Source organism: Equus caballus, chromosome 3 (genome assembly GCF_041296265.1).
Source record: "Equus caballus isolate H_3958 breed thoroughbred chromosome 3, TB-T2T, whole genome shotgun sequence".
NCBI lineage: Eukaryota > Metazoa > Chordata > Mammalia > Perissodactyla > Equidae > Equus > Equus caballus.
Genome location: NC_091686.1, coordinates 92,166,987 through 92,194,489, shown reverse-complemented (window position 1 = coordinate 92,194,489; position 27,503 = coordinate 92,166,987). Strand labels below are relative to the sequence as shown.

The following is a 27,503-nucleotide window of genomic DNA, read 5'->3' as shown; positions in this document are numbered from 1 at the left end:
TTTTTTTAAGTTCAGCATGACTCTGGGCTTACCAGTTTTGTAGCCTGTGTAAGTTACTGGACCTTGCGACGTCAAGTATGGAGATCCTCATACCCCCCCGAAAGGTTTTTTGAAGATGAGCTTACCTACCACCTCTGAGATTGATTGAAATTGTGTACATGACAGTATCTGGTACTTGATAAATGTGAAATTCCCTTCTCCTTCCTTTACATACTGCTCTATAAGTTGTTTAAATTTTTCCTGATGACATTATTTGTTTTCTGCTGAGTCTTCTTTGTCTTATAAAACCTTATAAAGAACCATTTTATTGTATGCAGCATGTAGACTTACTCAGTGAAAAAATAAAGCAGAGCTTTTGTATGTTGTAGGGTATCTTCCAGGAGATTATTACCTGGCAAAATGGTTTGAAGTCTTGTGGATCCATGAAGATGCCCTTTACAATTTAGCTTTCAAGAAAACAGCAAAGATATAACATAAACACGAAGAGAAACAATGAGACGTTAACATCTTATACTATTTATACTTGTGGCTGTGAATATTTATTTAGCATGGTTGTGATTTTTGTTATGGAGTGGTTAATGTTCAGATCAGTTCCACATAATGGAAAGCTGACCTCAAGTAGAAGGAGGATAAATGGGTTAGAGAAAAAAAGACTAGCAGAGGTTGCTGTGGTTTATAAAAAGGAAGTGGTTGGGGGAGAAGATTGATGCCTGAGGATTAATAGACCAGGAATAGCTGGTGCAGGGTTTCGATGCAGATCTTGAGGGTGATGGGCGACGGGGCCATGCCTCCCTCCGTCCTGGTAGAATGGGAAATATCATTAGAGGGTAATAAATATATTTAGTTTAAACTTCAGTTCTTCATGTTTATGTGAGAAAAGATAAGATTACAGATTTATTATAATTCATTCCCAGAAATATCTGGGAGTGAATAAAGAACGAAATAATCCTCTATTATTCATATTAGCAGGATGGGGGATGCAGGGAGAGAGTGTGTGTGGACAATATAGTACAATGAATAATAAAAAAATACACTGATGGCTGACAGACTCCCACAGAATCTTCTCCTCTGCTTTCTGCCTGACCGTCTTGGCTGGACAACACTGGACACAGCTGAATCCTTAGGGTGAAGAATGGAGATGGGTTAGAAGAGACAACTTACATACGAGTGATCATTGATGATCTTAAATTTAAAGGAAACCTTACCCCAACTTCCCCCCTTAAAAACTATTTTCCTCTCAACTTCCCACACTCAGTGAAATATACTTACAAGCCTCTAATGCCTGACTTGATCCTCACTGTAATGATTAGAGTCAGATGTTTAGACACACTAAGCTAATGCGCTTTCACTTGGCCACAGCCGAGACCATAAATCCATATGACAGATACTGGGTGACTGCCATTTTTGTTATGAACATGAATTATGTCGGACCTGGAGCCTGATGCAAAATTATGCATTATGTTGCTGTGTCAACTAATCATCACGGAAGCCTCTGTTTGATGTTTGTCCTGATTGTCTAACTTCAGGAGTATGAAAGGCAATAAAGGGTGCCAATTTCAAATTCAGATGTCAGCCAGCGTGATGATAAAGTTTTATAAATTTGTGCTTTAACAGAACTTAAATCTTACAAGTGGTTCTCAATATATAAAGAGGTAAATTGTTAAATGCTTTTATAGAGTGTTATGCACATATTGCACTCAGAATATTCAAAAAAAGAAAATCTTACCAATAAAATGGCAAGTAAACATAATAGAGTGATTAGGAACAGGGAATCTGGAATCAAACCTTAGTTTGAGTCTTGTTCCTGCCACTTTGTACTTGTTTAATCTCTCTCAACCTCATTTCCCCCATATGTACAATGGGGACAGTGTAATACCTGTTTCATAGAGATGTTATGACAATTGATTGAGATGATGCATATAAAGGCTTTAGCCTAGCATGTTGTAAATGCTCAAGAAATGCTAGCTGCAATTAATAATAATGATAGAAATAAATAATAAAGTTAGCCCTCTTTTTTTTTTTTTCTTGTGCTGAAGAAGATTCGCCCTGAGCTAACATCTGTACCAGTCTTCCTCTATTTTGTATGTGGGTTGCTGCCACAGGATGGCCACCGACAAGTAGTGTGGGTCCATGCCTGGGAATTGAACGCAGGACACTGAAGTGGAGCATGCCGAACTTAACCACTAGGCCATGGGGCCGGCCCTGAAAATTACCACTCTTAACGTCTTGAATTTATAGTACCAAAATTCATAGGGATTAATGTCTGTTGTTATTGGTGTTGATGTTGTAGAACATATTTATTTTTGCCTTTTAGTACTCTTTAAAGCAATGTGGAGAATGCCAATAGTGTGTCCTGAAGGTTTGTTATTGGAAGGTTACCTGACATTATTTTTTTTTAACAACTAGTTAAAGTGAAATTTTTGTTTGTTTTGTTTGTTTTTGAGGAAGATTAGCCCTGAGCTAACATCTGCCACCAATCTTCCTCTTTTTGCTGAGGAAGACTCGCCCTGAGCTAACATCCATGCCCATCTTCCTCTACTTTATATGGGGGACGCCTGCCAGAGCATGGCTTGACAAGCAGTACATAGGTCCACACTCGGGATCCAAACCGGCAAACCCTGGGCTGCTGAAGCAGAACATGCGCACTTAACCACTGCGCCACCAGGCCAGTCCCAAAGTGAAAGGTTTTTTAAGGTTTCCATACCCTCTCTCGTACCCTTCCCTCCTTGAAGAGAAATTTGGTGGCAACAATGTGTATATGATTTTTTTGTTTTGCTAGCATAAATATCTAAATTCTGTGAGTTTCTAAGAGCATGCTGCAGGAGAAAAAGAACAGGACTAGAAGTCAGAGGTCTGAAACCCACCCTTGCCCGTGCATCTGTCTTCAGCTGTGGAGGACAGATTTTGGAAACATCATCAGCTCTTTGATGCTTCTGTGGCTCCAGTTAGTCCTTGCTTCGTTTGTCCGCATGTCTGGTATTGCTATTTGTGTACATGTCTGCTATTATGCTTGGAACACCATATGGTTGTTAAAAAAAATAGTAGTTGCCTATGCACTAGACTGTGAGTTCTTGAGGGTATTTTATGTAGTTTTTATTCCCAGTGCCCAGCATGGAGGCTGGCGCTGAATACTGACTTAGTAGAGATTTGCTGAATGAGTGCATGGCCAGAATCAAGGCATGACTGCAGGCTTACTTGCTGGGTGGTCTTGAGCAATTTACTCACTTTTTTAAACCCACAATTTCCTTGTCTCTTACATGAACATTCCACCTGATTTGTCTCCCACAAATCATTGATTTGAGCTCGAATGTACAAATGTGAATATTTTCTGTAAATTTCAAAATGTTGGGCAATAGAAGATAATAAAAAAACTTAGTCACAATGTTGAAACCCAAGCCATAACCTTTATCCTGCTGTGGTTTATAGTAGTGAGAATTGCAAACAATAGAAACTCCTATCACTAGGATATTTGCTAAATAATTGATGCTACATGTTTACCATATAATACTGGGCAGGTGATAATAATATTTATTGAATTTTTAATTATGTACCAGGTCTTGTTTTAAGCATTTAACAAATATCTCATTTAATCCTTACAATGTCCCTATCAAATCTGGATTCCATTATTCTTAACTTACAGATGAAATAGAACTATATGATTAGCATAGATAAAGGTCCAGAATAATTTGGATATAGATAAAAATCAAGTGGAAGAGGGGGCTGGCCCGGTGGCGCAGAGATTAAGTTCATGTGCTCTGCTTCGGCGGCCTGGGGTTCACTGGCCCAGATCCTGAGTGCAGACCTAGCACCACTTATCAAGCCATGCTGTAGCAGGCATCCCACATATAATGTAGAGGAAGATGGGCACAGATGTTAGCTCAGGGCCAGTCTTCTTCAGCAAAAAGAGGAGGATTGGCAGCAGATGTTAGCTCGGCTAATCTTCCTCAAAAGAAAAAAAAACAAAAATTCAAGAGGAAGAGCAGTAAGTAGAGTGTCAGATACATTTATTAAACAGAGAAGAACAACCCTGGTAGGTCATCCACCAAAGAATTAACAGTGGTCATCTCTGGGGCCCACATTTACGAGGAAGATTTTGTTCTCTGTAAGATACTTTTCTATTTGGTTTGAAATTTTTTTTACAATGAGCATGTATTATTTTATAATCTATAAAATAAAGCAATAAATGATAGTTCTAAACAAAGGAGACTTTTGATGTCTTATTGAAAATGAAAGATACTCAAGATTCCTTCTTTTTTTCTCCCCCTCCCCACCATTTTCCTTGTTTCCTGGCTCTCAGCACTTCATGAGTATTTGACTTTCATTTGCCATATTTGTGAGGGTGAGTGAAGCTTTAGCTAGTAAATAATATGAAATCTCAGTGAATGTATAAAAGACTACAGCTTTTTGACCAGCAATTGCCTCTTTCCATTAGGGCACAAACTCTCTAACTTTAAACATGTAATGTACCAAATGACTCTATCCTAGATTATATGGAAGTTGGAAAACTTAATTAAATCTGCCTTCTCCATTCACTGGGCATGAGAAGGTCCTCAACCTGGGTGAGCTGCTGCTTAAGCAGCTGGCACTGGAATCCTCTGGTCACCCATGTACATATGTAGATGAGAAAAAAGTCTGGGTCTGCTTTCGGAGTCCTTCACTCAGTGCTTCCTTCCGTGCCAGTGACGTCGCCAGGCCTCCAAGAGCCACACCGAGGCAGTGAGGCGGCAGCTCCTGCCATCCGGTTGGCGAGCCTCCTAGGCGGACACGTGCACCTTGTTGCCCGTGGGATTCCAACTCTCATTGTTGCCTCAGAAACTTTTGTTCCTGCAGAACTTTCTCACACTCACTGGCCCAGATGTTTGCTGAATTCCAGGGCTAGTGTGTGTGGTCAGGCAGCCAAATTCCAATTTTAGAATGCTGCTTGTGACCATGAAACTCTGTTAACTCAGGCTTTTAAAGGGCTGACGGGGTGAGTGCGTGTGTGTATTGTGTGTTGGGGAAGGGACAGTAACGAAGAGCAATCAACAAGCGATTTCCAAGCAGAGAACAAACATAAATTTTGATTTCCAGAAGTTTTGAATGTTAGCAGTCGTAAAACAAAGGTATCTGTGAATTTGAATGGCCCTGGAATTATAAGTCATGCACATTTCACAAAGGGTTGCACTAACACAGTCTTTCAGAATAAGATAGCGCGTGTTTTGCCTCTGAATTTCCAGTTACTTCACAACTTCCTTCAGTTATGTGTCTCAGAATTGGACATCGGTTCTAAGTCATAACATTCTTTCTAATGCCTGAAATAAGCCTTTCTCCTTCTGAAACTTATGGCGGCATCTGCTTTCCCTTCCTTCCTCCTTTCATCCTTTCCTTCCTCCTTCCCTCCTCCCCCCCTTCCTTTTATATCTAAGTGCCTCTTCTTTGACAGGTATTGTTATTGTCTTGAGGCTGCAACTTTGAACCATGCAGACAAGTGCCCTTGCTCTCAGAAACGGATATTCCACTGGGGACAGACAATAAATAAATGAAATAAGAACTTCAGATAATATTAAGTGCTATGAATAAAACTAAACAAGAAAATGTGACGGGGGGGGGGGTCTGAGAAGTGGAGTGGGGAGGGGACTTGCTGCTTTTGATTGAGGGGTCCAGGGAAGCTTCTCTCTGGAGCTGACCTTTCAGCTGAGACCTGAATGATGGGATGTTATGGGAGAGACTGCTGGCCAGACCTGGGGGCTTCAGCTTTCTGGTGTGTAAATGGTGGCAGGAGGGGCAGGATGATGATCCCTACCTCATAGGTTGATTGGCATTAACTTGGGTAACATGCAGGAATGCCCAACATAGTGCTTTGGCACATAATAGCCTTAAATTATAATAAAAAATGTCCTCCCCCACCATAGTTTTCCATGTGTGTTAGTTGAAGTAGTCAGCATATCATCTGTATAAAAATCTGTTGATGGTAGAGGCCAGAATAAAGGTCTACCAGGGCCATGTTTTGGATTTAGGGTGTAGGACCGAACAAGATGATGCCAGAATCTAGCCTGGTCTCTTGAGATTGCTGGAGGGGTTAATTGTGTTCCATTATTTGCCAACTTTATTTCAAGAGTTGGCTAGAACTTAGTTATTTGATAGATGAGTTGGACATAGGACTTCACAATATGAACCACGCCTTAGGCTTACTTAACTCGATTCCTCCTCCCCAAGGAGGTGAGTTGCAGGAAGCTCTGAAGGCAGGGCCAGCACGCTAGCCTCAGGAGGCTCTTGAGATATGCTCGAATCTTGGCAGGGCCTCCACCACCGTCCTCGATTCTGCAGTGCAGAGCATGGAAGAGTTGGCTTTGGCTTGGGGAGATGTGACGGCAGGTGTTGCCTTGTGGCTGCCAAGTGCTAGATGATGGAGATTCCTCATTGCAAGAATGCTGGAGAAAGCACATTTTACTGTACTTGAGCCAATTTTAATTTCTTCTTACTAGTCGTAATTGTTGTAGACTTTATTTCAAAAGCTGCATTCAAGGTTACTGAAGTAACGCAATAACTAACGCTCACATTTGTATAGCATGTACACCCTGACCTGGATCTTTGGGCCTTTCATCAACCCTGGTGGTTGTAGGGTTAGCTCAGGAATGGCATCCCCAGGTAGTGTTGCAGAGGATCAATAAGGGCTATTGACGCTGTGATGCTAGACTTTTGGGGGTTGAGTCCGGGATCTACCACTAGCTGTGAGACCCTGGTTGACTTATTGAACTACTCTGTGATCTGTTTCCTCGTTCTAGTGAGGATCTTAGTGGTCACCTCCGAGGAGTGCTGTGAGGATGAAGTTAGTGTATGTAAGCTCCTTGGAGTGGTGCCTGGGTGTGAACCAAGGCTTTATCTGAGGGGACACAGAGACTCTGGAGGTCACCTTGCTGGCTTGAGTGAGCAGATTTGCAGGGTTGGGGCTCAGCCTAAATCTCTTGATTCTAAGTCTAGTAATCTTTCTACGTTTTCTTGTGTTGAACCGTTATTGGTTACGATTTTAAAATATAACTCAGAAAATAGTATATTAAAATATTTGATTATAGTAGTAAAATAGCACGTTATTATTAGTAGGAGTGCTAACTGCTTTATCTATGGGGAAACTGAGGTTCATAGTTGTTATTTTGAAATGACTGCTGATGTTACTTTGGTTGATATTTTTAGTGTGCCACTCGTCTTTCATATCTGCTTCCTAACTTTATAGTGAGTGTGAAAAGCATAAGACTGAAAGTATTTCCAATGTTATGATCAAATGAAGTTTCCGTTGAGACAAAACTATGAAAGAATACAATTAAAAAGATGAACTGGAAATGTATGTGTCACAATGAGCATTCTCCCTTCTAAAATGAGGTTATAGACTTTTCTCACCGATGCTCTCATTCCTCAGATATACCTGAAATTTCTCTTTGGAAATTGCTTGAACAGTTGGCACTAGCTTATTTTAAATAAATTTTTATGGTTAATATTAATTTTTTAAAAATAAAAAATTTATCTGAGGATACATTTAGTAAAAAAAAAAAAGGAGAAAAATCACTTGATAGTTTTTTCAGAAGTCGAAAGTGGCTTCAAAAGTTCAACAAGAAAATGGTAGATGAATAATCTATTTGGGGTTAAAAAGCTAAAGGCGTGGCAGGATTGTGATTTTCCTACGTGGCCCCAGCAGAAAGCAGGCGGACAGGTGGCGTTCTCTGTCCCCGGTGGCAGCCTCAATGCAAGAAGCGAATACCCTCCTGAGAGGCCTGCTCGGAAGGCTGGCATCCGTGGGGCGCTCGATACACCTCTTCAGAAACCCTCTCTGTAGCGTGAAGTAAAGAAGAGTCAGCAAATTTATGAACTGGCTTGAAGTCCTAACTTCTTTCCAAGGGTGCTGGCTTAAGGGAAAGCCTTTTGGCTTTGACTACAGCCATCAGCTCATGGAAACATTTGAATTTCATGAAGCCTGGGAGAGAGAGTTTTGGGTGGGACGTACACCAGTGTGATCAAGACGCTGTTAAAATGAATTTTGCAAACGAGTAAGAAAATGATTTGCGTTAAACACAAGTCTGTTGTCTCGGGGTAAGAGTAAATCCCGCACGGTTCTGAGGAGGGCACTAGTGTGTTGACTTGCGAGTGGAGGGGGAGGCCAGGTGAGAAGCTATGGTGGTGGTCTGCTGGCAGAGGCAGAGGAATGGGTAAGTGGTGGGCTTCTAGAGAATTTCCTGAAGGAGGGAGGAAGTAGTTAGCCAAGGGGAGAATATCCTGAGAGCGCCCCGGGACCACTTGTTGTAATTACCCAATTGGCTTCAGGCACGCGATGGATGCACATGGAGAGGGAGGTGTCTGCCTGGAGTTACAGATCGGGAATATTAACCTCAGGCCCTTCCCTGCTTCAGTAAAACCTGTACAGCACCACTGATTTTCAGGAGCCAGTCAGGACTGAAAGCTATCACTGAGTTTGCCTGAGGCAGGACACTGGATGTACCAGCTGTCTTGGAACGTGACACTTGTACTTTCTCCTAAAACTTTCCTATTAGACATCTAGAAGTCAGACATTTGTTTCACAGACGATTTAATCTCGGATTTCCAGTTGTAGCTGTGACACTGGTTGTTAACTTTCACGACAACTTATTTCGCTTATATTTTAAGTTGAGTCCAAGGCAGTCATTTTTGCAAACCTCAGATATATGAATGTGTGATCCTGTTCAGGAAATTGAAGCACTGGGAGATGATTTTAACTTGGTTTGAGATGAGAATAAGTTCTGTTTCAAGGTTGACATCATCATGAAGAATACAAGCCAGGAAAATGTTGCACAAACATCTAAATTAAAAAGACCCTTCCAGGTAACTATTCTGCTTGGGGAAGACAATTCTTCCATCCAGGAAAAGAAACATGAGCATCATTCTTTCTGTTTTAGACCATTGCCTTAGCTGGCAAATGGGGGAAAAAAGAACTGCTGTGTGACCTTGAGTAAGTACTCAATCTCTCAGAGTTTGGTTTCCTCATATCTAAAATAAGATTAGCAGTAGTATCTAGGGGCCGGCCCTGTGGCACAGTGGTTAAGTTTGCATGTTCTGCTTCAGCGGCCAGGGGTTTGCTGGTTCAGATCCCGGGTGTAGACCTACGTGCCACTTGTCAAGCCATGCTGTGGTAGGTGTCCCACATGTAAAGTAGAGGAAGATGGGCACGGATGTTAGCTCACGGCCAGTCTTCCTCAGCAAAAAGAGGAGGATTGGTGGCAGATGTTAGCTCAGGGCTAATCTTCCTCAAAAAAAAAAGGTATCTATATTATTGGATTTTTGTGAGAATTAAATAAAACATGGATAGCACCTGGCACATGCATACGGTGAATATATAAAAAAATGTTACATGAAGTCCTGTTCTCACAGTCCAGTGACGTAAGTGGCAGTCACTCTCTTTTCCTCTGGGGAGGTAAAGAATCGTAGAGTTCCAGTCCTGTCCTCACGGCCGCGTATTTATGTCATAGTGGGGCTGGGATTCGAACCAAATGCCTTCTGACTGCGGGAGTTCATATTCTTCCCACTGCACATACTTTTTCTGATTATTAACCTATGCTGTATCGCTGAGTGTATTGTAAATTCATGAATTCCATTAGCCTTTATTGACTGTCATGCTCTGGGTCCACTGTGTCTTAGCTGAGTAAGCTGACACAAGTTATTCCACGTCTCTGTACCTCTGTTTCTGCATCTATAAAATGGGAGCAAGACTGGAATCTCCACATGGGGTTGTTGGAGCCTTAAATGAGTTGGAACACGTGAAGTGCTTACCCCCATGCCTGGCACAGAGTGTGTGCTTACGAAATGCTGGTTGTTACCAGTTTTGTTCTTAGCAGTGTCGTTGTTATTGGTTTAGTGTGGCTCATGGACTCTGTTTTTAGTAGCAGTTTCTAGGACTCCATTTGATTCCGCTTTGGTGGAGATGGTGGGTCTGGCACTTCCCATCTGGGCATTCTCCTTTTTCTATCAGCCACCAGAATTGCAAAACGAAGGTTCGTTAAGAGCAGGCTGGCATATTCACTTATATAATATAGGGTATATGCATTCTTATTAACTTTTTGAGGTCTGGAAAATTCTGGCCCCAATAGTTTCAAATAAGGTTCTGTGGACCTGTACATGGTAAGATTACTTTAAGCAGCCAATAAGAATCTTTAAACCAGGGCTCAGTAATTATTATTGTTTTTTTTGGTGAGGAAGATTGGCCTTAGTCTAACATCTGTGCCAGTCTTCCTCTATTTTGTGTGTGGGACACTGCCATAGCATGATGAGTGGTGTATATGTCCATGCCCAGGATCTGAACCTGCAAACCCCGGGCTGCTGAAGCCAAGCATGCAAACCTAACCACTTGGCCACCAGGCTGGCCCCCTGACCCTTGCTTTTAAATACTTTCAGGGAATCTCTTTCCTACCATCCTATCTCTATTTCTGTTACCTGCTACCTCTGCTACTTGGTACTTTTTAACCAATTTATCCACTTTTAGTTGTTTTCCCCTACAGGGTGGGTGTCTGTGGGTGTTGTCTTGGACAAGCAGTCACCAATCTCTAAAAGCAGTTGCCTAGCAAGCGTGTTCCCTCTTAGTCACTCTTCATGTCGGGCTTTTCTGGGATTCTGCTCACATGTGCAGACATTTAAACCTCTAGTTTCATGGCTGTTTCAGAGACTTGGTGTTTGTGGGCAGCTGAGAGCTAGATGTCTGAGGTGCTGCTTTTTTAAGGAACATTTATATGCATGTGAACAGTTTTGATCTGAAACCAAGGCTAACTGTGAAATCTGAGAGAGTGGAAAGATTCCTATAAAATTCCAGGTGATTCTCAGTTCTTTTTGTGGTATGTATATAAGGAGTGTTTTTCTACATTCTTCTTTTTATTAGTGAAAGATTTCTTCTGTGTAGATATTTCATAGGAGACTTTTGTGAAATTTATGAATCATCACTGTATCCTGGTAGTTTTCCTTTGGAAGTATTTTATGCTTAGAGTGATTCAGATAACTCAGTCTTTCGAAGGTTCTCTGCGTATTCCTGTCTTTCGTATTTGAGGAAGGGTTTGGATGGGGTTGTCCTCTGGGTGTAAAGAGTCCAATATGTACTGCAATTGTTTTCACATGGCATTGTCATTTCTTCCCAGGGACTCTCCCCTTTAGACTTAGAGTTGGAACGGAAATGTTATTGCTTAAAAGAGCCACCCCGTTTCTGAGTACAGCTTGACAGGTCTTTGTAAACAAACTTCTTTAGCCTTGTTGAAATTAGTGGAAAGATCTAGGCCCGCCCATTGCCAATTTACAGTTATGAGCAATTGTTGTTGGTTTCCCTTTCATCTGAAATAATCATTACAGGTGAGATACTAGGTAAAAAAAATTCATTTATACTCTTGGTACATAAAAGCACACCTGCTTGATGTTTTTATTGAAATTCCAGTTAACTCACAACTCCCTGAGGCCACGGGTGAGGATGTAGCTTGTTAGTCTCTACCTCCAGTGACTTGCACAATTCCTGTGCACAGAAAGGGGCACACAGTTCACATTAAGTGAATCAATGAATGAATGCTCATTGGTACCTCTTGCTTCCACCTGATAATCAGAGAAAGTGGCCAGACCTAACTTACTTTACAGCTGAGCATTTCTTGGAAAGTTTGGAGAGGGAGATGTTTTGCAACCGATGGCTTGAGAATTTCCATTGCTTTTCCTGCTCCTTTCCTCTTTCTACCTTGAACTGTCTGGGTCTTCCTGTATGCACGATTCATTTTGTCCAACTCAAAGGAAGGCCAGATCGTGTGTGTTTTAAGTACCACGTAGTTTGTCTTCAGAGTCAAGCTTCCTCTGCCAAGCTCCCAAATGATGGATTTTGTTTTCCTTCTGCCTGCAGGTCAAGAGAGTGGGCAGTTTTGTATTTATCAGTCTGCATGGCCATTTCCTCCCTCCTACCCTACTGCCCTCTCCCTGTCCTGTGCAAGAAATCAGTTGGTCTGGTGCAGTGACCTCCACTGGGTCAGATGCAATTCTGGAAGCCTTTGTGTGTTCATTTCCTTAAATAAGTGGAAGGTAAAATGTTTGAAAGCAGGGCAGCTGTGGGCTGTTCCAAAACATCCATGTTGGTTGTTTGTTTTTCTGGATTTTAACAAAGGAGCTTTTGCCAGAAGACCTTTGCACTCCTGCTCACACAAGCCCCCAAATTACAAAAATACATAACAAAAATAAAACAGAAGCCAGACTTAAGGTTATCTTACCAAAACAGGACTCTTTCCTTCTTTAGATTGTACAAACAACTGAGTTCCCCAGTTAAGTTTCAATCAATCATTCCTGATGAAGTCAGTGCAAATTTTGCTTTATCTTTAACTTGTACCACATTGTCTAGTCCTTGGGGCTTAGTTCTGTTTCCTTACCTTGTTTTCCCACCAAATGGTGAGTCCATTTGGAAAAAAATAATATACTGGGTTTTTTCCCTCTCCATGTGTTTAGCAATTAGAAAAAAAAAAATCTCCAAAGTCTGTGTTGGGGAATAATAAGGAGTTTTCCTTGGGTGGTCTTAACAGCTGAGTGGGTAGATTGCTCTGGAATTGAGATTTTCAAAGGTGACCTCTTGTCAGGGCAGGGGGAGTATTGATTTTCTAATCTTTGGGAGAGAAGGGGATGCAGCAATGGAGAGAGACAGCATGGGGTTCTGGTAAAGAACAGAGCTCTGAAGCCAGTCTACTTGGTTTTGAATCCTGGCTCTGCCTCTTACTAGCAGTGGACTTTGGGCAAGTCACTTAGCCTCTCTGTGTCTTATCTGTATAATGGGGATAATAATGGTATTTACTCGATGTTATGGTGATTAAACAAATTAATATTTTTAAGGCACTTAGAACAGTGCCTGACACATGGTAACTGGTATTTAAGTGTTTGTTAAATAAATTAAAAATAACTAGAGATGGAAAATGCTAGGAGAGATTAGTGACTCCAAAGGAGGGAGTTGATTTCAGATGAAAAGAGATCGTTGGAAGGGAGAGAAGTGGCAGAGAAAGCAAGTAGTTGAGGATCAAAAGGTAGACAATAAGGTGGCCATTTGGAGATCTTAAGTGGCCTCTAATTATTCAGATGTGTGGTATTAAGCAAGTCACTTAACCTCCCCATCTGCAAAAGGTGACAAATGGCTGGCTAGATATTCTTTTAGTAGGTTTGTTCCAACTTCAGAAATCCATGAACCTGGTTTCCATTTTTAGTGAAATGCTTGGAGCAGAAGCTAGACTGTGATTTCAGGTAGGATTAAGGAAACATGACAGAGTTCACACATGGTATCTAAGTCATTTCCTGAGCGTGAATGAGAAAAGAGAATCATGGAGGGCAAGGCTGAGGCTGGGAGGCATGGAATTGAGTTGTTTGATGGAAATGGTTGCTCACTGCTGCTCTCAGCCTTTCATGGGTTTCTTACATGTGTTCTTCCTTTCCATTCTGAAGCATTGGTTCAATTTCCTACTTCTCTTTTACCTTTTCTCTTTCTAAGCTGCACGTGAAAGGACCTCATTGTTTGAAATCTCTCTACTCGAGAAGGAAGAAAGTGGCGTGCTTACGATGCTAGCTGCAACATAAATAGCAGGTGCAAATACTCCACATGAGTTCCAGCAAAGGGAGAGTGCTTAAGTGGCTGTGTTAAATTCTTTCTGCCTAACTTGATAGCATATTTTTGATATTATGGTCCATCTGCGCACCATTTTCTTATGTGTGTTTTGGGGGGGGGCGTGCTTCATTGTTCTTATTTTCCTCTTGGGCTCTGTAAATATTCCTATTCTACAAAGCAGCATTTGTGTGTGTGTGTTTTTTTTTTTTGCTTCTAGTGCTCTGACCCCTGGGTTATTTGAATATAAATCTACTGTGTTTAGCCATTGAGTGAAGGGTACTCATTCCTGAGGAACAAATCTGTTATTCTGGCATAATATATGTGAACAGATTGTTCTCTATAGATTTTGGTATCTTTGAGAGGTGATGCTGACAACAGTGGCATTTGGCAGCATGATGCTTTATTCAAACAAATATTCCACTTGGTTGTATTAATGTTTGTGTCAGGCTGTGGTAAGCACAGTGTTCTCAGATTTGAACCGGTAAAGAATTGTGAAAAAAAGGACGAGTTCAATAGGAATGGTCATTCCACCTATAGCCTTCAAGTTTTCCTTTCTTGATTTTTATTCATTAAAGTTTTATTCAGCATTTTTTCAAATCAGTTAGGCTGTGATAGGTCATGCTGCAGTAATGAACAACACCGAAATCTCAGTTGCTTAAAACAACAAAGTTTTCATTATTGTTTATGTTCCATATCCATTGAGGGCTGGCTTCAGGACTCATGTAGCCCTCACTCATGGATGCAGGTTGATGGAGTCTCTCCTGTCTGGAATGTTGCCAGTTACCATGGTGAAGGGAAGGAAACATGGTGAATCATGCACAGCATCTTGCCGGATTTGGCCTAGAAAGTAACATTACTTCCACTCACATTTTCTTGGCCATTAGAATGGCCATGCCTAACTTCAAGTGAGCAGGAAACCATAATCTTATCATGTTCTTGGAGGGAAGAGAATCAGAAATATTTGGTGAATAGCACTAAATGCCTACCACAGACTTTATGTAAGCCAGATACCATAATGGATGTGAGGGATATAAAAATGAATGGAGTGTGGCCTAGTCCTAGAGAAATTAAATTTTTGGGAAACAGCTTTATATAGGAATTTCAAAAATATAATGATGAAGCTAAGATGGTTTAAAAATGATCTTTGTATTAAAAGAGATTGGGAATGTCTCCTTTATCATCCCGTTTCTCCAGTTTTTATAATTATTTTCCAAAAGTTGCAAATAGCTATGAAATAAGCTACAGAACTTAAATCTGGTTAAGAAAAATTCATTTTACTTAATTTTGTGTAATTTTTAGGTCCTCCTTTGAGTCTTTATGAAACACACAGTTTTTGTGGTTTTGCCATGCTTTAGCAGTTTAGAAATTGAATGTGCCTAAGGAGAATAGCCTCTTTATTACATGCTGGCTGAAAACTCAGACAAAATTCCATTGGAAGCTGATTGGTTTTCTGTTTTTTTGCTATGTGTCCTTCAGTGCTGAAATTAGAAATAAAACAGCATTATGGCCTCATAACTGAAAGTGTAGCAGTTCTGCACAATACACAAGCAAATTTGTCATTTAAAATATCAGACATCTGTCTGAAGTTGGTGCTGACCTCCTAAACTCCAACTGAATGCCCAGATTGTTATTTCTCTGTCCTCCTCTTAGGCATTTCCAGTGCTGGGTTCACAGCCCCGTGCTTCTTGTCTGCTTCCTATTGGGTTATGGGTTGTTTCCTAGAGTCTAGACATGAAATGAAAAATGATTGTGTAATCCATTTCCTGTTCATCTTTGCAGAATTCAGAGGAAGGTCTCAAAGCTTTGAGACATACCACCTCCTCTTACTTGGTAGAAAGAGCAGACGTTTGGACCTCTATAGAAGTGGGTTGAAATCTTGGCCAGCCTCTTGCTACCTGTAGAACCTTGGGCAAGTTTCTTAATATCTTTAAGTCTCAGTTTCCTTCTCAGTAATGTGAGGAACACAAGAACTGTTTCAAAGGGTTGTTGTGAGAGTTAAGGATATGGTTTATATAAAATGCCAACGATGTCTGACATGTAATAAGCACCCAATAAATATTCCCTATTGGCACAGTGCTTACTGATTTTCAAAGGATTTCATCACATTTTATCTCACCAGAATAAATCAAGGAAATGAAAGGCATATAGCTGAACTGGTTTTCCATTAACTTGCCAAAAAAAAAAAAAAAGACTTTGAATTCTCTTGGAGTCACAGCAGTCACAGTTGACTTAGCAAAGATCTTACTTAATTATGATGTGTCTGTTTTCTTCTCGGCTCCTGTCTCCTCAGTCATCATCTTGTTAGATTCCATATTGACTGAGTCCCTCTAACTACCTTTCTTAACTTATAAATCTTTTCTCATGCTCTTTTGAGTTTTGAATGATTACCTTAGCGAGCAGTGATTAAGGGCTGAGGGGCTTGGTGCTAATACCAAAGGAAAAGAAAACAAAAACTTTAATAATTTTAATAGTAATAGCTAACACTAATTGACTCTGTGCCGGACTCCTAATTAAAGTTTCTTTTCATATGAAATCGTCGTTTAATGGTCCTTCAACCCTGTAAGGTAGCTCTGCGTACTACTTGTATATTACAGATGAAGAAATTCGGTTTAGGAAGTTAAGTAATTCTCCCGAGGCAACATACTTAGGGAATGCAAACAAGCCCTGTTCCTGGAATTTGAACCCAGCACCATTTGACTTCAAAATAGCTTGTTTTTCCCCACTGAGCTGTATTGTACAGACAAGTTTGAGTTCAAAATAGGGAGGTTTTATTCCTGGCTGATGAATGCTGTGTGAACACTGTTTGAGAAGATTAATCATGGCAACTAAAAATAGCGGGGCGTATTGTCGCCTTTTTGTGCAGTCTATACTTGCTTGTCTGGGTGACTTTAAAATATTTAAGCGTGGTGCTGCTCTTGATTCCTGACGGCGAGTTTGGAGACCTGTAAGCCTATGCTTTGTGGAACTCTCCAGATGTAATTTCAGATTTTATGTACGACTGGCTCCTCCTCTGCATCCAGAATGGAAGGGTTAGTAAGGGAGAAGACAGAAGGGTAAAGATGGAAAAACAAATGGGGCGTCCCTTCCTGTCCAAATCACTCCCTCATTTTTCTCACCCCTGACAACTTTCTAAACAAATTGGCCTCATAAGTAAATCCGGGGGTCCTCTGTCCCTTTTTGGAAGAGTAAGTATCATTTGGGCATGGCTTTGCAGTTTGCTATTTAAAAACATTTCCTAAATCTTAAGGACTAGGTGACAGCTATTGATTGGGATTTTTACTTTGAATTATGAAGCTTACTTGACTGGACACCATTCTTGAATGATAGTGATCTGTCATGACTTAAAACCTGGTTGCTAAAATGTAGGGCATTTGGGAGATCTTAAAAGGATCAAATGCCTATTATAATGTTTTTTAAGTAGGCAGTGGAGGCTGGTGCATAATTTTCTAATCTAGTTTCATGGTCCTTTTGATCAACCCCCAATAAAACTGAACAAGACAGCATCTCTCAAAGGGTTAATACCCTGGAATTTCACACTTAACAATTGGCATTATGTCCTCTGCATTCTTGAGGAATTTTCTCACTGATGTCAAAAGACTTTAGTTTGTTATGCAAGACAGTGGTCCAGCGGCTTCGCATATCACATTCTCTTAATCGGGAGGGAAATCCCTGCATTCTAATTGGGGAAGAAATAAAGTACTGTAAGTGGTTCTTTGGCTACAGATGAATTAAATGAATGAGTGCATTTAGTTAAAAAATAAAGCGCAACAAAACTCTTGCACATGAGTGGGCATTCTGTTGAAATGACTGCTTACCAGATTTTTGTCATTTTGTGTTTGTCTTACTACTGTGTCACTGTGATCGAATTTCTTACAAAACACTTTAATATATTTATATAGTTCATTTTTCCCTTTTTCTGATTGCTCTAGGGTAAGAAACCACTCCAAACTTAGTGGCTTCAAATAACAACAATTTATTATTTCTCAAGCTTCTCTGACTAGCTCAGCTGGGCAGTTGTGTTCCATGTGGTGTTGGCAGGTCAGTGTATTCAGCTGGTGTCAAGGCTGGGCTGGAAGGTCCAAGAAGTCTTCTCCTACGTGTCGGGAACCTCAGTGCTTCTCCTCATGGCTTCTCTACCTGGCTAGTTTGGGCTCCCTCGTAGTGTGGTATTCTCTGGGTAGTTGAATTTGCTCAGGTAGCTGGCTTCCAAGAGAGAGAAAGCAGAAGCTGCCAGTCTTCTTAAGGCTAGGCGTGCAAGTCCCAGAACATTAGTTCCACCATATTCTATTGGTCAAAGGAAGTTACAGAGTCAAATCCAGGTTCAAGGGGAAGGGAAATAGACCTCCACCTCTTGATGGATGGAGAGGCATTTACCTAAGAGGAGGGAAGGAATTGATGGCCAAAATTAGACAGGTAGAGGAGAGTACTGAGGACAGAGGGCCTTGTCCTGGCTGATGGAAATGCCAGAGACAGAGGCAAGTTTTGTCTTACTTCCTGTTTAGGGTTCTGGGCGGAGACTGCTACGTGGAGTAACTTCATGCCAACCTGGAAGCAACATAAGAGGACAAAATGGTGAGGTCAGGTGAGGGAGGCCTCAGTTGCACTCAGAATCCTCTCTCAGTTCCTGTGTGGTGGCAGAAGGAGCAAGAAGCTCCTGAATTCCTTCAAGGGAGGACTCAGAAGGTAGCTGAGTTAAGAGGCAGTGGGCTTAGGCCTGGAACTGGGTGGAGCATGAGATGCAGAGCTGGCTGTAGCACCATTGGAGGTTGGCTAGTGGCAGCCTAAGGCCCTGGCCACCAGCTGTGGATGTCAGCAGCAGTTGCCCATGGACTCTTCAGGGTTGGAGATCTAGCCAGTCTCATTTCTGTAGTCCCCAGGCGAGGCAGCAGCCCAGAGTAGCCACTTTGCAGCACCGGGCAGCCAGGATCCAGGGGACACCATTTGATCTGCATTCTCCATCTTCCGTATATACCCTTTCTGTGCACCTAGTTACTATCTTGGAAATAAGCAGGAGGAGTTTGAGAAATCTGAGCAACTGACCATGATGCCTGAAAGGACTAAACCTAAAGAAACCTTCATTTATTACATTGGACTGAATATTTGCCAGATTTGTCTAGTTAGGTCTCCCTCCTCTTGGTGGTCTGAATAATGTCCTCCTCAATATGTGCATATGTCCTAATCCTCGAAACCTCGGAATATATTATCTTATATGGCAAAAGAGACTTTGCAGATGTGGTTAAGCTAAGGATCTTGAGTTGGGGAGATTATCTTAGATTATCTGAGCAGGTTCAATGTAATCACAAAGTTTGCTTATAAGAGGGAGACAGGACGTCAGAGAAAGAAAAAGGAGATATGGTGATGGAACGAGATGTTGGAGTGATACGCTTTAAAGGTGGAGGAAGGGGCCATGAGCTAAGCAATGCAGGTGGCCTCTGAAAGCTGGAAAAGTCAGGGAAAGCTCCTGTGGAAACTGGAAAAGGAATACAGCCCTGCCAACACCTTGATATTAGACTTCTGGCCTCCAGAATTGTAAGAGAATAAACTCCTATTGTGTTAAGCCGCTAAACTTAATGTGGCAATTTGTTACAGCATGAATGGGAAACCAACTCACGCCTCCCACCTCCAGGCAAGTCACTTAGAAACATTGAAACTACAATTTTTTTGTTCATATGAGTGCACAACAAAGCTTGAATTACCTTTATTCTTTCCCCCCACTCATTCTCTATTAAGGTATTATTTCTGTCTATTTGATAAATAAGAACATTGAGGGGTAGGGAGTGAAGTTCAGTAACTTTGTCCACGTTGAATGGTTAATGATTGACCGGGATTAGAACTCAGTTCTTTGAGAGCCACGGGGAAGCTCACTGGAAATGTCGTGCAAGAGCATGATCTTGTATCAAAATATATCAAGCAGAAATCTATAGGCAGAATAAGCTTTCAAGATCTCAAAAAATCCTATCTTAAAAGTCCTACATTGTAGCAATTTACTGACATGATGCTTCCTAGAAATAACGAGAAGACTATTGCCACTACATGACTAAATGAGTCACTCATCCTGACTTTGTGTGTGTGTGTGTGTGTGTGTGTGTGTGTGTGAGGAAGATTGGCCCTGAGCTAACATTTGTTGCCAATCTTCCTCTTTTTGCTTGAGGAAGATTGTCGCTGATCCAACATCTATGCCAATCTTCCTCTATTTTATGTAGGATGCTGCCACAGTGTGGCTTGAAGAGCCATGCCAAGTCCATGCCCAGGATCCGAACCTACAAACCCCGGGCTGCTGAAGCGGAGCGCATGAACATAACCACTATGCCACCAGGCTGGCCCCTCATTCTTACTTTTGAAGACTTTAGTTAACTCCTTAAGAAATTACCAGTATACCATATTTAGTCTACTTTTTATGGTGCAAGCAGTCTTCAGTTCATTTGCAAGTTGAATGGTTCGAATTTCCCTTAGCGGCTAAATTCATAGAGCTACAAGAAGCTCTCTTCAAACTTAGTTTTTCTAGTAACAAAAAAAATTTCTGATTTCTAAATTAGGGTGCCAGGAATTCTTCTTCCATCTTTGGAGGTGACGCTGGGATGGTGGTTTGAGGCTCTTGTTTCCTCACCTAGATCTAGGGACCTGGACACCAGGATTGTGCACTCTGCACTTCTCTATCCGCGTGGCACCACTGGAGAGTTGCCTGAACGTGGGCACACCTCCAGGTCACTTCTTGAGCTTTTCTGATTTAGCAAAGGTGGGCAGTTGTCCCCACTGGCGGATTGGGATTGCAGGCTTCCTCAGGGCCTGCTCATGAGTCTGGGTCACTCAGAAATAATATCCATAGGTTGGGGACAGCTTGTGTTAAGAATAATCTTTGTGAGCCAGTTAATACTGCAAGAGATTTTTTCCTAACATTGTCATTGTGCTATTTGCAGCACAAGTTCCAACAAAACAGCTTTTCCATTTTACCATCAGGATTGTAGAGGCAGCATGTAAAGTAATTAAAATAATGGCGCCAGGGCAATCTGGGTGAGAGATGCTATCAGGACTGGAAATGGAATTCAGACATTTCTACATTTCTGTGCATGGGCTTTGGTCCCACCCAAGGAACTTTACTATGTGCTTCAGCGCTTTGTTTGCAGAGGATGGGAGACTGAGCTCTGACCGGTGTCCAGGTATATATTGGAAATGCGGAGCTGCTAAAAAAAAATCCACTAAGAAGATGATTTTAAAGTGGAAAATTAGGGTAAAAATACATGGTTTCTGGCTGGTCTTCCACACTTCCTATCTGAAAAGTGAATTCCTTAACCTAAAAATGAACGCCATCTCAGAGTCCCCTAGGTAACGTGTCAAATATTGTCATGGAGCTCGGATGCTTTAGTTATGCTCTTTGTTGTTTCTGAACGTGAGCCCGGCACAGAAATCTTCTCTTAAGAGGGATTTCCAGAAAGGCTACTGTAGCTGTCTGCATGCTTTAGGATAAAAGTTAATCCGTTTCTTGCTTTAAAAAAACCTAGTTTGTGTCCATGAAAAAATAGCTTTGCATGGCTCGACAGTAGTGCTGGTCAGTTGCCTTTCATCAGGAAAGGATGCAGAAAAACTGTTATTCTCTGAGGAAACCTTGTCAGGTCTTGTGTGACCCCAGTGACCTCTCACTCAGCTAGTGTCACAGGAGCCAGGAGTGTGCAAGGAGCCTGAGCTTGATGACTGATGTTATAAAGTAGGCCTGGCATTACAGAGCTTTCCTGTTTTCGGCCAGCAGCTTCTCAAGGACTCTTGCTGATTGTCCTATAGATTGAGAGTGAAAAATTTCAGAACCTGTGTGAGTAGTGTCACTGATGTATTGTTAAATTTCCACCCAGATGGCATTTGTAACAAGTACAAACTCTGTAATGTCATTAACTTAAATAAAGGAAAGATTAAAGAATAATTTTACAGGCAAAAATTGAATAGAAGGATCAAAAGGGAATATTTATTTGCTCTCTGCTTTTGCCAAAAATTGTGCTCAGGGTGTTACAGATAGGCTTCACAATAAGGAGAAAAAGGTTTTGTTTTTGTTTTTCGTTTACAGAGTGGCCAGAATGGCCTTATGTATGCTAGTTAGAAATTATCTGTGTGTCTCCCTCTATTTTCCACATAAATTAAGTTTTTTGCCCTTCCTCTCCTGGACATCTTCTTCCATGTTTATGAATATCAGTCTTTAAAGCCATCCCGGAAAGCTGTTTTTAGGTCTTCAGCTGTTGTTGGATGGAGTTGAGAAATTTTTGCTTTCACAATGGCCCAAAGCAAATTGTCACATGTGGTTAAGTCTGAACCCCGCAGTGACCACAGGATTATCATACCCACATCCAATCCATTGTGCACAGAATTTGTTGCCAAAATATTTTCTACCTGGGGTATGAGAAGGTGCCGGGACACTCCCTGTATTATTGCAGGATAGCCATTGCCCCAAATAGCTATCAGCTTGTTCACGCAGCTGTGGAACAAACCACCTCCAGAGCATATTCAAGTGTGTGACTGGCCCTTGTCTTGGACACATTGAAATTGTTGGCCATTTCATGACCTGGGGAGAAAGCGGCTCATTTAACAGAGACCCGGCCTCCTGCATCCAGACCTGCTCAGATAAGAGGCTGGAGGTTCAGAGTGGGTAAGTAACTTGCTCAGGTCACATGATCAGGCAAGTGGGAGAGTGATAGGACTCATTCCTAGGTCCGTCTGACTCCTGTGCCCTTTTTGAGGGGCTTCTCAAATGTCTGCGGTGAAGGACTAACTTTTTGTTTTGTCCTTTTAAATTTCCAATCCATCGAAATACTGTACATGTTGTATTATACATTGTAGTACTGACTGTACATGATTGGTATACAACTTGCATCACGTGCAACTCACCCAGGCCAGGTGGCCAGTACCCAGACAGATTTACATCCTGCTCAGCAAGAGGAGTCCTCTGATCACGTGCTGGATGTGGTGGCAAAGTCAAATTGTTGGGAAAGTTTCTAAATGCTTAGACTCAATTCCATCAATTTATGATGTCATGGACTGGTAATGATCAATTCACAGGTCACACTTTGAGCAGTGCTACTTTGGTGTAAGGGTGAGGGGACCATATGTCAGAGAAAAGCCAGCCTCTGACTAAAGAGAAGCGTTGGGAGAAAGCCTGGATATGTGGAAGGTGGACCCTTCCATCTTCCACAGCTGGCAGATGGAATGGTTTTCCTTATTCTCTCCAGGACAATCCTGAATTCCAGCAGGTCATGCTCTCATTCAATATACCCAGGTTACTGCTGTCAAGTCAGATGGGAACACATTGCAACCTCCTCTGCAGGAGAAACACCAAGTGATTTCTAATACCTACAACAAAATTTACAGTGGGGGCTGGTGGGAGGGGCTCAAAAAGGAGAGGGCAACAAAAAAAAAAAAAAAAGAAAGAAAGAAAGAAAAGTGCAGAGGCTGGCCCGGTGGAGCAGCGGTTAAGTGTGCACGTTCCACTTCGGCAGTCCGGGGTTCACCACTTCAGATCCTGGGTGCAGACATGGCACCACTTGGCATGCCACGCTGTGGTAGGCGTCCCGCATATAAAGTAGAGGAAGATGGGCACGGGATGTTAGACCAGGGCCAGTCTTCCTCAGCAAAAAGAGGAGGATTGGCAGCAGATGTTAGCTCAGGGCTAATCTTCCTCAAAAAAGAAAAGTGCAGAACAGTATGGATAATAAAGTCTAATATAATAAAATACATGCATATACACGTCTAAAAAAAAAAAAAAAGGAGAGGGCAACAAAACACTCATATATCAAGCATCTCCTGTATACTAGGCAACTCAGTAGATGCTTCCTGGTTAAGGTGGTGTTTCTATACATTGTAGTTTACTGCTGCTGGAGGAAGGGAAGAAGTAAGAAGAAGACACTTAAAAAATATCATTAAATAAACTTTAGTATGTATTTTGTTATTAGTCAGTCCTCTATAAATAACTCTTTTAAGAAAATGTTTAAGCTTAATTATATCCTTTACAGGTGATTAGACATGGTATTTGTAGTAATTTTATTTTTTAAGGGTATTCGTTAGGAAACTAGCATCCAATTAGAACAATGTTTCTATGGGAAAATCACATCTTGCTGAAATATTTCTGACTTCTACACTACTCAAGAATAAAACCTGTCAGACAGAAGTGTGAAAACTGCCTGTACTTAGCAAAATAATTTGTTATGTGAGCCAGTACTGGTTAAATGGTGCAATATGGTACCATTTGGGTTTCTTTGGCCTAAGACGTCATAAATAATCTTCTAGAAGTTTACAGTCTACAAAATAAAGAAAGAATACCACTGTCTATCTTTGGTACTATCAGCAGACATAATTCTTCGGTGACTAAGTATGAAAAAAGTTAACAAAGTTCTCAAAAGGCTTTACAATGATGCTGAATATGAAGTGGCAGAATAATAAGTTGGGTCTTAAGTCCTTGACTCTCGTTGTTCACAGATTCGTTTCCTGCATATTAGATTTCACTTCTGTATTATGATTTGGGGATCTGTTGACTTGGGGCTCCACGCATAGGTGTTAATGGCTTCAGTTCTACTTCCTACTGCTTCTTTGCCTGGGAAAGTCAAGGATGACATGGATTGCTAGGATTCCTGGTTCAGCTGATCTCTTGAATTGAAATTAATTTACTAGGAGAGAACATGGAAATGCATATCTAAATTATTATAGAAATCAACGGAAAATGAAATTTGCTTCAGTTTTAATGAAAAATAAAATTGCCCAGCTTCTTCATTAATAAAATCTGTCAATAGTATCTTAAGTAAAGATCTAATTAATATATTTTTAAAAATACTGGTATTTGTTTTAGATTCCTTGGCTCAGTTCTCTTTATTGCTCCCTGTTTTTGAATTTCTGAAAAGAAAGACTTAAAAACTTAGGGTGTGCTGCCTCTCAAATCTGTTTTTTTTTTTTTTTTTCCATTTTGCAAAAGGCATCATTGTGCCCTGGTTTTAATATGAGGGAAAATGAAGGTGGGGGTGGAATTTGTATTAAATATTTGGAATTTTTCTTCTTCCCCACCCCCAGTGTGTAAAATATGCATGGGATTTGGAGAACAAATTAGAAACAGGATCTTTCATAGATATTTTTAAAATGCCTTTCTAAATGGTGAAGAGTTCTGGTTTCTGAATAGTGCTATTTCATTTACAAGCTTTGGTTGCTAAGTTGAATGTAATAATCTCCATTTTTCTTTTCCTTGGGTTTTATTTTTACTTCCTGAAGAATGGAAAGAACTTTTACAAAAAAAATTAAATTAAATACCCATTTTGCTAATATAAACTCATTTGCTAGTATAAACTAATAATAGTATAAGCTAAAAATATATTAATTTTGTGGTTTTTGTGGGACTTCTGCTAAGGAATCAGAAGTAATCAGAATCAGAAGTAGTTTTGCTTCTTTGTCTCTTTCTTTCCCTAAACTCTTGGGTTAGTGGGAATATGGAGACCATACCTGAAACGAGAGATGTGATCTTTCTGTTAGACATTATTTTTAAAATAAAAAAGCACAGATGGGCCAGAACAGACCACCAAAAAAGCATTTTACAAACGATAAGAGTTAAGCCGTTTAGGGTCAGTGTCTATTTTGCTCACTATCTTATGCATGCTTAGTATATTCCCTGGCACATACGTGGCTCGCAGGCTGTATTTGTGGAGCAAATGAGTGAAGGAAGAAATTGGGTCCATCACTGACCAATTGACTGACTGATTTCAGTGATAGTTGAGAACTTCATTTGAGTGGGTCACCGTTGTGGGTTGAAATCGCCTGTATTTTCCAAATTTTCTTTATACTCATTTTGGTTGACTCTATTGATGAGGGAAGAGACTGTCTGACACCCGGAAGTCCAAATATAGCTTCTCACAAAAGCAGTCATGTTGTAGTGATGCAACATGGAAATGATAACAGATTAAATTTTAATCATTTAAGCGTTGCATGTCACCTTTCCCTCGTCACTCCATTTTGTCACATGTAATTACGTTATTAGACATTAGTAGTTTAACTAGGATAAACAGTAATTGCTGGAAAACTACAGTTTGTTTTTTTTTTTCCTTTTTCTCCCCAAAGCCCCCCAGTACATAGTTGTATATTCTTCGTTGTGCGTCCTTCTAGTTGTGGCATGTGGGATGCTGCCTCAGCGTGGTTTGATGAGCCGTGCCATGTCCGCGCCCAGGATTCGAACCAACGAAACACTGGGCCACCTGCAGCGGGGCGCGCGAACTTAACCACTCAGCCATGGGGCCAGCCCCAGGAAAACTACAGTTTTTAATTTGAAGAAGAGAATTGCTAAATAAATGGAAGGGAAAAATACAAATGTGTTATGTTTGGTGATTCTTTTTGTATAACTGTTTGTTTAGCAATTCAGGAAGTGACTTAAATTTTGCCTGCCAATATTTGATGCTAGATTTTTATCAAAGGAAGGGTCATATCGTTTTTCATGTGTGTTTAGTTAGAGATTTGTTTAAATGGAAACATAAGCTAGCTAGCGACAGTCTCACTTTTGGGGAATGAGTTCCTTCATGAAAGCTTTGTGTCTCGTGCTCCAATATAAAGAAAAAAAAAATCATATTGGATGTCTTTTTCTTTCTGCTCTGGTGAGTGCATCCAATGTGACCAACAGAGTGAGTTCAGACCACCTGTGAGACTCCAAATTGCTTTTCCTGAATCTATGTTGAATTAAATAACAACATTTGATTATAGTATTTAAAGCAAATCAAGGAATATTCAGATGAAGCAGTGGATAAACACTCTTAATAGTAGTACGGACCTTGCTGTTATTGCAGATAGATTATTATCCAGTGAAACCATTCTTCTTTCATGTTGTAAAGCTTTCCAGATTTCAGGAAGCCAGGGCAGCTGTATTTTTCAAAACCTTCACATGTGATCCAAAAGCACCACATCCTAGAAAAAATGAAGATCTGTTAATGTACAGTATTTGTAAGCAATGGCTCACCTCTTTTCTGAAAACATCAGAAACACACCTGGTGAAGGAAGACTGTTTTGCCAGATAACGTGGAATGTTCTCAATTAACCAAGGGAGCAGCTTGGATGAGACACTCACAGAGCAGGTGCTGCTGGAACTCTAATCCAATGTGCAAAGGATGTGAGGAGATTTGCCTGGCCTCAGGGGTAGTGAACTATTAATATGAGCAACTCAGCAATTTCCTTCTAGGTTGCTTGCTTTGTCTTGAGGAATGCGCCCACATCAAACTCATTGACTCAAGGAAATGCATGCACCAGACCTAACTAAAACTGTAATTGATAGAAGAAGCTGCATCTGCCAGAGAAAACCCTCTAATCAGAGACAGTGTGGATATTTCTATCTGGATAGCTTTTGTCAGTGGGACTGAAGGGAGCTGCAATGTATGCAGGAGACGGCTCAGAGACTGAAGAGCTCTTCCAGTTTGTGTGAGTCCAAATAGTTCCCCAAACTTAGACTACTCATTTGGTTTGAGTTTAAGTTCTGGCAGATTTTCTTTGTACAAAATTCTATTTTTGATACTTGTAAACAGCCGCTTGGTGACTTTTCAGAACCATATGTATGTATTTTTTCTATTGTTTAGGGCCTAGCATTAGTTTATTTTTGTAGTTTCATTGAGAAGTGGTAAGAATGACATACAATTATAGCGTTTGGGGGAAAACAATATTAATACATGAGCTTGACATTAAAGATAAGTCACTGGTCCTGGAACTGTTTCTTTGGTGTCAGGCTGGGTCATAGCTTGTGCTTGTGGTGACTTTTCCTTGCCCAAAGCAGTGGTGTCTTTGCCTGGCAATTTCTACCTCTTATTAGGGCAGTCAACATATCACAGCTTTCCCTTCCCAAATAACCCTTGGAACAGAGGAGCTAACATAACCATAAATCCTTGCCAAGTACAACAACGTGGTATTCCATCCGCCGTAAGGA

General features: G+C 40.9%; 1 protein-coding gene and 1 long non-coding RNA gene across 15 annotated transcripts in view; one reads left to right on the top strand and one right to left on the bottom strand.

The window, feature by feature from the left end:
• LIMCH1 (LIM and calponin homology domains 1) overlaps positions 1-27,503 on the top strand; it is a 314,999-nt gene that overhangs the window by 49,929 nt on the left and 237,567 nt on the right. The window lies entirely within an intron of this gene.
• LOC138923661 (uncharacterized) lies at positions 497-4,775 on the bottom strand. The gene is made up of 3 exons (XR_011437610.1): positions 4,556-4,775; positions 1,033-1,119; positions 497-799 (listed from the first exon to the last, which is right to left on the bottom strand). It is a non-coding gene; the product is annotated as an uncharacterized lncRNA (long non-coding RNA).